Raw genomic sequence first — 10,619 nt, forward strand, 5'->3', positions numbered from 1 at the left:
GGGGCAGCCAATGGGAGCGCGCTGCCGACCGCGGGTGAGGGTAGGACGGCTGCCGGCCCCCGGCGAGGCGCGGAGGCGGTTGCCCGGCAACGGGAGGCGGGGAGCGCCCGGCCCCGGCCCCGGCCCGGGTGGTCCCAGCAGGGCTGGGGGGCGGCAGCGGCGGGCTGAGAGGAGCCCCGGGGCTGTTGGGGGCGGCAAGGCCGCGAGGCGCAGGCCGCGGCGGGCAGGGGTCTGCGGGGCAGCAGGAGGCCGCGCTGCAGGTACCTCGCCCCAGGAAGCGCGGCCCCGCGGCCCGGGCCGGTGACATCTCCCTTGCCTGTGAAGCCTACCCGCGGTCCTAACCCGTGGCGGGCCAAGACGAGGCCCGCGGGGCGTGCAGAGGGGCTCTGCCAGCGCGGTTGCCTCACGCGGGATGCGATGTCCGGCCCTGCCTGCCCCGGAGCCTCCCGTGACAGGCTCTTCCCGGCTTGTTAAATCCACAGTGTGCGTGATGTGGTTTCGCAGATTCACAGTTCGCGAGTGTGTGGGTTTCTCATGCCAGCCTCTGTAGACTTTAGGCCCCGTGATGATTTACATCCATCCGTCGCTGCGCGGGTTACTGAGCATCCCCAGAGGAGTCCTCCCTGCCGGTGCTGGGAGTACAAACCTTTGTGGCAGATGGGAAACTGCTCAATAAAAATCACACACAAATTTTAAAGCCTGGATAATTTGGTTGTAAAACACTGCTCAAGTTAAAGAAATACACTCCCTTAGCAGCTGGCGTCAGGTTCTGTGGCATCTGATTGCTACAGCTCGCAGAAATCACTACCTTGCTCACCTCACACAGTATCAGGGTGTTGAAACCGTGTTATTTCCACCATCTTAGGAGCAGGTAAAAATAATGCAAAAGAAAGGGAAAAACTGCCATTGAAAGTCTTAACTCCTATCATGTTTGTTCAATCTGTTTTGAATTTGAAGCTGTTCTGCCATCGTCATGTAAAATCACAGATTTGTTGTATGAGTCTTTGTAGGGCAAGGATTGAGAAATACTACTGAGAAATTGAGAGGAGAAATTTTGTTTGTACACGCAGTCTTCTGATAAGCTTACGCCAGTCTGTGTACAAGCCAGTTCCTTTTGTGATGCTGGAAAAACACGTTTGTAGTCTAACAGGAGCTGGTGGAAGGCCAGGGCTTACGTAAAGTTGATAAGGGGTATTCAGACTGGAAAGTGGAACATCTAAACAAGAATTACTGTCCTTAGAAGTAAAGCACATCCTGGAGAAATATGTGAGCTAATTAAGATGTTTTGGAAACCATCTGAAACAAGTAGTAGAAGTGTGATAAGAAGCACCCTCATGTTAACTATCCTCAATATAATACTAAAAGTCACACCCCTCGAGCTGGAGACCCCAGCCCAAGCAGAGACCCCTCACCTTTGAGCACGCGCAGAATATTAAAGTAGCGCTGTAGCTTTAAGTTGAAACAAGAGAAATGTAGACCAATAGAAAACTGCTTTGTGTAATTACTTATGCATATGCATAACCAGACTGTATAAATACCGTACCTGTATGACCGAACTTTGTGCTAGCTTTGTGGAGCATCCATCTCTGCGCAGACATGAAATAAAATACCTCTGCCCTGTGTGTATATTGGCATCTCGCACACCGGGTAAACGACCTCACACTTGTGGGATAACACGTTGACAAAATGCAAACGCAACAGGTGAAGGCGTAGTCACATCATGTAGACACACTGTCTCGTCTGTGCCTACGGACCAAATGGACTTCTTGTTAGAAAAGTTGAACTTCTGCTCTGGGAATCTACAACTTCAATTCCTCCTTCTTTTCTTTTCCTACCACAAAAAAAAAACTCAAAAGAAAACAATCCCCAAACCAAAAACAGAACTGTAGCCTTGTTCTAGACTTAAAAACGGGCTCCTAATGCCAGTCTCTCATTATATGCTTTGGTGGCAAAATGTTTCCTGACATTGCGGTACTTGGACTGTTCTGGCTTTAGGGAAGAAGAGACGCCAGGAGGAGATGAAGCAGTCCATCTCGTTGAATTTGCAGGAGCTCATGTTAGGGCTGCGAGCGCGCCCTGAGACCTTGCAGCCCCTTCCCTGCTCCCTGGGGGCTTAGCTGCCCGTGCGAGGCCAGCTCCGGTACAACGCGCTCGCGTAGCCTGGCATGGGGCTGCAGTGATGAAAAGAGCTGCGTGACGCGGAGCTGTGAGGAGCCTCCTTGGTGGCCTCTTCCCCTTCACTTGGGAGCTGCGTCCAAACTCGGGCCCTTGCCTGAGTGGGGCTGCGGGCGTGCCTGTGCCTGGCTGTGTCCCTTGCTGATCCTAAACCACTGACTTGACTTCCCAGCTTCACCTCTGTCCTGCTCATCACTGCAGACTGGTCCTGGACTCTTGGCTGACCCTGCTTGCTGTCACTGGCCTTGCTCTGCTTTTTTGTTTGGGCACTGTGAGAGCGTGCCCTTGTCTGGGAGGTCGCTGCCCTGCCTGCCTTGTTGTCACGTTTGCCTCCCGGCTCACCCGCCCTTGCACAGCAGCCTGCCCTTGCTGCTCCCCAACAGCTTAAATCTGCTCGCCTGTAAGCCTGCGCTTACATGGCGGTGTTGGTTTGGGGTTTTTTTTCTGATAAATGTCTTATTTGCTTTCAAAATGGTAAAGGCAGAATTGGTTTTTGGAATTGTTTTTTTGGTGTGTAGTCAACAATAAATGCAGAAGTCAATAGCAATCTTCTTATCTTTATTACATCTTCACAGATCTGATCAAAATGGTGCCAAAATGACTAAGATTAGCTTGGGGAGATGATCCATATTATTGCTTTCTTTTCCGTGGTCCATGGTACAAGGTGATGAATGATGTCCCATAGTCTTTGACATTAACTTTCTCTGTTGTAGAAGATGGTATGACATAGACACACATGAAATCATTGCTATTAATTTAAAATCACGTATTTGCACCCCCCGCCCCAAATTAACCACCTATAGCCAATAAAATTACAACCATGTTCTCCTATTGTGCCAGTACTGAAGCACATTTAAAGATTACACCCTGCAGATGATGAAGGAAAGCTAAAAGGTAAAATGTCACAGACAGTTGCTGGATTTTCAGAATTTTAAAACTGAGGTTAAGGACACAATGCAGTCCCAGTTTTTTAATAATTACCTGAAGTTAAATTCAGAGACCAGGTATCTAATCTACGCTGCTAAAAGCAATGTATTTGTCTCCTCAGGATGTTTCTGGATCCAGATGCTAATTTAAATTTACATCAAGTCCAGACACCCTCCTCTTGCAGACTAGTTCGATGACTAATTCTTTATAGCCTAAGATCTATTACTTCTTCTTATTAGTCATACAATGTATTTTATAATTCTTGTCAATGGCATTATTCTTTTTATTCAGCTTTATGAGGCTCCTATCTGCTTTTCCTGTCACTCAGTGTATTGCAAGGGAATACTTACAAAACACTACTATTATTTCTTCACAAGAAAGGATCTGCCTCTACTGCTATTGCGATAGACTACAATTGCTTTACATTAATTTCTCGGAAAGATTGCAGTAATAACATTGAAGTTGTTGGTGAATCTTGTTCCAAAGCTCTTAGGTAATTAATTATAGTCCTCTAACCAAATTGTGCTCCAGACATGTGATTGGCACTATTTCCAGCCCAGCTTGTGAGACTTCAGGTCATTTTGCTTTCATGGCTCTAGAGCTTAACCAATCTGTCAGTGAGATTTTCGATTGAAACTGTATTTGATAATTTGGACTAATGTACCAAAATGAATGCTGCACCTCAGTAACCTTAGAACTGGAAACCTGAGAAAGGAGGGGTCCATTGAATAAAGATGGTATTACCAAAGAAACTCAACGTAACTCAGAAGAACCTTGGAGCAGAAACATGCTTGGATGCTGCTAGTGAGAGGACAAACACACTTCCTCTTTCTCTGTTAAAATCCAGTCTGTTTTGATAAAAGAGGATTTTGCATTTGAGTCTCTCTCACCGTTTTTCAGCTGTGTAAAAGTGGGTGGGATCTCCTAATCCAGTACTGTTTTGAAAGAAAAGTGTTTGCTGTCTGATGACTTGCCTTTACTTCTAGTTTTAAGCCACTGTATCAAATTTAGGGCACTGGTTTTGTCTCAATAGACCCAACAGGTTCTTTGCTTCTGTTTAGTAATTCTTAAGCAATTCTATCTGTGACTTTTTTTTTCTAAAGCCTCCTAGAGAGATAGAGACTGTCATATTAGGTTAATAACTCTTAAAATAAATGAAACCGCCAGATGATTATAGCTGTTTCTTAAAACCGTTTATGAGTGAATTTATTGGAATTTTCAAGAATATTGATTACAGGCCTAATTTGGATTTATTTCAATGGGAGCTACACTTCTAAGTCACTAAAATACTCACTGGGATTTTCAGACACAGCCAACTACATCTTTAGGCACCTAAACCCATTGAAAAGAGAGCTTTAGCCAGCATTTTCAGGGAAAACAAAGTCATGTGCCGTAACAATCTCTTCCACAAAACAAGATGTTGAGATGACTTTACTGAAAAAAGTATTGATTTTATTTTGTTGCCAAGTACAAAATAGCAAAGGTCAAAAATAATGCGCAGGTACAGAGAGTGTGAGGTCACCCAAGTGGAGGTTTGGAAACGGGAAGGTTTTTCTTTTACATATTTGTGTGTCAGGGTTCAGGGATAAATGAAACTCTACCAGGCAGTAGACCTTTCAAGTGCTGTTTCGACACTTCGTATACCAGTATCAGGGAAGAAAGTTTTTTAGACTGAATGACTAGTAGAAGTTATTTCTAATTCACGTCCCAAAAGAATGCACAGGAACCCAAATTTGAAGCACAGTTGGCAGCTGGGAGAGGACTCCTGTCATCTCATAATCTCTCAATTTGGTCTACTGAATCCAAGAGAACCTGATACGAGATAACACACACTCTGAAGAACTAGGAGATGTAAAGAAAACTATCAAAGCCTGTCTTTTAAACTAGGTCCAGTAAATGCAAAGATTTCAATAGTATTTGAGTTGCAGATGTGGCTGGGTCTTAAAATATTTGTGACATTGTAACCATTCCAGTTATTAAAGGCTATAAAAATTCATTTAGATCAGAACTTTGCTGGTTTTATACAGTATACGTAACAGAAGGAAGGGCAGCAGTGTTATATTTCCACATATGAAGCAGTAATTGTTGAACAGATAAGAATCTAAGATTTGGGGGCAGGAAAGCTGACAGTACAAAAAGAGGTCACCACTAGGAAGCAGATACTGCTTTCTAAACCGGAGAGAGAACAGCAGCTGCGCTGCCTTCTTACAGCTGGCAGAGGACAGGTCTGCAAGCCAGGACTGTTTGGAGCTTCCCAGCAGCCCATGCCTAAACCAACAGGGACCCCCTTCCCTTCCCTTCCCTTCCCTTCCCTTCCCTTCCCTTCCCTTCCCTTCCCTTCCCTTCCCTTCCCTTCCCTTCCCTTCCCTTCCCTTCCCTTCCCTTCCCTTCCCTTCCCTTCCCTTCCCTTCCCTTCCCTTCCCTTCCCTTCCCTTCCCTTCCCTTCCCTTCCCTTCCCTTCCCTTCCCTTCCCTTCCCTTCCCTTCCCTTCCCTTCCCTTCCCTTCCCTTCCCTTCCCTTCCCTTCCCTTCCCTTCCCTTCCCTTCCCTTCCCTTCCCTTCCCTTCCCTTCCCTTCCCTTCCCTTCCCTTCCCTTCCCTTCCCTTCCCTTCCCTCAGACTGAGTCTCCAGTTCCCACTCTTGATGGCAGCGCTGCTGTGGTCTCACCTAGAGCCACAGTTTCACTTTTTCTTATCTGTACTGTCAGCTTGACTTTGCTCCCTTCTTTCTCCAACCTCCCAAACTTTCCTGACTTGCCTTTACCAAGTGGCAATATTTAATGATTCTGTAAGTGAAACAGTCAGATGGTTCACAGGGGCCTCAGACATGCCTGCCTCAGCCTGGAAAGTTAGTTGCATATTCTAATCCTCTGAAATGCTGAATATCTCCGATAGAACAGGCATGGAAATTAGGCTACACTCCATACTTTAGTCAATACTTAGGGTATACACTTAAAAGGCCACTGGTTGCATTGATGGAAAAGCTATGAGGAGCTGAGATGCCATCATAAACCCACCTAGAAATCTGTGACTCAAGAGGGAAGCATGAAGGTAAAATCTGGAATCCAGAGCAGAACGTGAGAAAGAAAATAAATAGAACTGTCAGAAACAGTAAGATACTGATACCATAGTGTAATGTATTTCAGCAATTTAGTGTTCCTGGTGCTCTGCTGACCTGGGCCCAGGAGGATTAGATTCTGCCTAATACCCCTTCGCTATCTCCGTGTGGTGTCCAGGCAGTGCAGCACCAGAATGCCAATGAAATGGTGGAAACCGTGTCCCATTTCAGCTTGCATCAGCCAGGGTCACATCCTCTGCCTCCCCAGCATGCTGAACACGACGTTCGGGAGGAAGAGCTTCGTGCACGTTCAGAGGCAGAGACAGCAGTCCCAGCTCCTGCTCCTGGCAGAAGGCTTCCTGCATGTCATTTCAGTAGGCAGAGGATGGAGCTATGCCAGTGTACGTGGCGTACACAATATTCCCTAGAAACTGGAAAAAGAGTTAGATGAGTTGCCTCACCCCTGTTAGGAGGTTGCTGGCTCATCAGGGAAGATAATTATGCTTCTTGCTTTCTCTTTTCTGTTTGGAAGGAGTCAGTTTCTTTCGTCAGATATGCATCTGCGGGAGTATGCTACCTGTTCTGGAGTGACCTTGCTACAGGTGTTCATCTTTAGGGAACCTGTCAGCAGCTGCTTCTGTCTACTGTCATCTGCTGTGCCTTCTCCCATGTTTGCAGTATGTAGTTCGACATAACAATTACAAAACAAATAAAAAAGATAACTCTGAGGAGCTAATTTAAGTCAAATGCAGTGAATAAAACCAAAAAGTAATTAGTAGGGGAAGAGGAGGAAGAACGGAATTATGCTGCTATATTAAGTATTTTTGGCTCACTAGGTAAATATTTTAAGTATGCATTCTATGGCACTTACTCTGTGAGACCTCTCTTTTCCCTCATTTGCTGCTTTCCATGTGTGTGTCTCTGAGGAAATGTGCCTTTGACTGAGATGGCTTTGTGGAAATATTAAATTAGTTTGAAGTTTCCAAGGAAGGAGAGAACTGGAGACTGTGCCACATGGGAGAAGGCAGTGCCGTGCAGCGGGAGGGAGGCTATGGAGTGGGTAGCCAGACTGGCATCATCGTTAGTCTTCAAAGAAAGGCCTTGGCAGACACATGCAATCCTCAATGCTAATTATGAGAAATTCAGCAAAGAGGGTAGGAAGGACCCAGCTGAAGGATTTGAGTAGGGAACTGAATGAACAAAAGCAATAGCGATTATCTTTATTGCATAGCTTTGGATGCCACACTTTGAGCCCGATGAACAGACTCAGTTATTATCACTGAAATTATATTTCATGACAAGAACAGCTGGGAGCAGAGATTGTTTGGAATAGGTAAAAGATACGTGGTTTTGGCCAACTTAAACTGAACTAGTGTCTGGAAAGGTATTTGTAAGAAGAAAAGAAGAAAACATAAGAAGAAAAAAAAAGATTATATATAAGAAAAAAAAAAAAAAGATTCATGATTGGAAGAATAGCAACAAAACAGGCAACAGCACAAAGATTATTGCAGACAAACAAGAATAAGGACCAAGAATGGGACTGAGAAAATGGAGCAATGAGAAGGAACTGCATACTGGCATGTTAAAATAGAAATCACAGGGGAGGTTGCCATGAAAGCAGGGTGGGAGAAGGGAGGATTTAAGTCTACCAATAGATCTAGGAGGTACAGCGAGCACTTGCTACAAGACATTGTCAGGAACACCGTGTCATTTGGCTGGTAATCTGACCAGCATTGTTCTTGTGTACAGGTGATGTTTTCTGCCACTGCTTTCTCTAGCACACAGATATTTGAAAAGTCACTTTAATGCTACAATCATCCATCATTGAAGAAGTCTGGTATCTTTGTTCGCAGTGCTGTATGCCACAGGTTTCTTCATCATGGGGCTTTCTTCATCATGTTACTGTTTCTTTTCTTTCTTTTCAACAATTTTGGTTCTTCTCTGCTTTTTACCATGAGGTTTTTTTCCAGGAATCTTGTGCTTCTTCTTCTCCATCCATTTTTTAACTTTTCTAATCCGTGGGCTCACACAGAACTTTCTGCCTTCTATGTAGAGACTGCAAGAGCAAAAATTGGTTGTCAGTTTCAAAGAAAAAATGTAAAACCCCCAACTTTTTAAAATTATCGTACTTATCACTCACCTATGAAGACCACAAAGTTAGAATTGGTTAATCTTAAATTATATTTTATACTATGTCTATTCACTTTTGTCTGGTTTCAAATATGTAGAAGTTAGGATGTAAGGTTTACAGGATGATACTTGTCTTCCAAAATCTGAAACAAGCTTTACTACTTCAGTGGGTCTGAAAAGAACCACAGTGCAAAGCAGTACATTTCTATGGCCAATAAATAAGTAGACCACTTTATTATTATTATTGTAATGATCATCATGCAAATGTCTGGAAATAAAAAATGTCCAGGATTTCTTTGAAATATATCAATTTAACCCAGTGTGATATTGAGCCAGCCAAAAAAAAAAAAAAAAAAAAAAGAAATAGCTTATGTACAAAAGTAAAGCTGATTTAATGAGTTTAGACAAGGTTTGTAGAGGATCAATAGTTGGAAAAAAACAGAGAAGTCTTAAGGTGCATGAATCATTCTTCAGTTCTGAAAATAAAGCAAGTGTCAAAGTCAGTGCAGGCTGAATAATGATCAATATTATTACTGAAAAGGAAATTCAATTTTAGCAGTCAGAAGTTTAAATAGCACAAGGAAGGACAGTTCTTAACTCACACACAATCTTGTTTTTCATTGAATTTGTGTTAGCATTCTAAGATTCTACTTGTTTAAATGGCGTCTAATAGGTTTTAACTTGAAAGTACCCCTTTCACAGTGAAGGACCCAAAACATCTCTTACATAACAGCTTCTAGGTGACACAGGCCATCCGCTTTCTGGATTTCAAACCTCTCCACTCTTCGGAGAATTCCTTTTGGAATTTCATCTGAAATTCTCGTGCAACAGTTAAAGGCCCCAGGAAACAAAGCTAAGAAGAGTAATAACAGTGTTAGAAACAACATAGATATGAAGAGGACAAGTCATAGCTTCACTTCACAGAATCACAGAATGGTTGAGGTTGGAAGGGACCTCTGGAGGTCATCTGGTCCAACGCCCCTGTGCCAGCAGGGCCACCTGGAGCCGCTTGCCCAGGACCATGTCCAGGCACCTTTTGACTATCTCCAAGGATGGAGATGCCACAACATATCTAGGCAACCTGCTCCAGTGTTTGACCACCCTCACAGCAAAAAAAAGTGTTTTCCTGTGTTCAGATTGAATTTTATGTGTTTTAATTTGTGCCCATTGCCTCTTGTCCTGTCAGTGGGCACTACTGCAAAGAGTGTGGCTCCCTCTTCTTTCATTCCCATCAGGTATGGGAATGATGGTTATAACACCTTGATGAGAACTCCCTTGAGCCTTCTCTTCTCCAGGCTAAACAGTCCCAGCTCTCTCAGTCTTTCCTCGTATGTGAGATGCTCCAGTCCCCTCATCATCTTTGTGGCCTTTTGCTGGACTCTCTCCAGTAAGTCCATGTCTCTCTTGTACTGGGGAGCCCAGAACTGGACCCAGCACTCCAGATATGGCCTCACCAGTGCTGAGTAGAGGGGAAGGATCACCTCCCTCAACCCTGTGACCAGTACCCCCAGCTCCCAACCCCTGGTAATGTGGTTAGCATAACACCATTTTATGAGGCAAGCAGCCATTCTGTGATTGAGTCACATATTTGTGACTTCCATTTCCCTCATTATCAGGCCCTGAAGTTCCTGTGAACCAAATAGACAAACCAAACAGATTTCTTCTTCCCTTCTCTACTGGCCCTCAGCATGTATTGCTGCCTGGCGTTACTCCTCCCCAGATGCAGGACTTTGCATTTCCCCTTGTTGAACTTTGTGAGATTCCTCTCTGCCCATTTCTACAGCCTGTTGAGGTCTATCTGTAAGGCAGCAAAACCACGTGGTGCATCAGCCACTGCTCCCAGTTTTTTATCATCTGCAAACTTGCTGAGGGCACATTCTGTCCCATCATACAGGTCATTAATGACGATGTTGAACAGTATTGACCTCCGAGTTGACCCCTGGGGTACACCACTGGTGACTTGCTTCCAACTGGGCTTTGTGCCACTGATCACAACCCTCTGGACCTGGTCATTCAGCCAGTTTTCAGTCCACCTCACTATTCACTCATCTAACCTGTACTTTGTCAGCTTGTCTATGATGATGTTATGGGAGACACTATCAAAGGCTTTACTGAAGTCGAAGTAAACAACATCCACTGCTCTCCTCTTGACCACCAAGCTAGTCACCTCGTTGTAGAAGGCTATCAGGTTGGTCAAGCCTGATTTCCCTTTCATAAATCCATGCTGACTACTCCATGCTGATCACTGTCTTGTCCTTCAGATCTTTGGAAATGCTTTCCAGGAGGATTTTCTCCATCACCTTCCCAGGGATTGAGGTGAGGTTGACCAGC

Source organism: Mycteria americana, chromosome Z, assembly GCF_035582795.1.
Source record: "Mycteria americana isolate JAX WOST 10 ecotype Jacksonville Zoo and Gardens chromosome Z, USCA_MyAme_1.0, whole genome shotgun sequence".
In the NCBI taxonomy this organism is placed as follows: Eukaryota; Metazoa; Chordata; class Aves; order Ciconiiformes; family Ciconiidae; genus Mycteria; species Mycteria americana.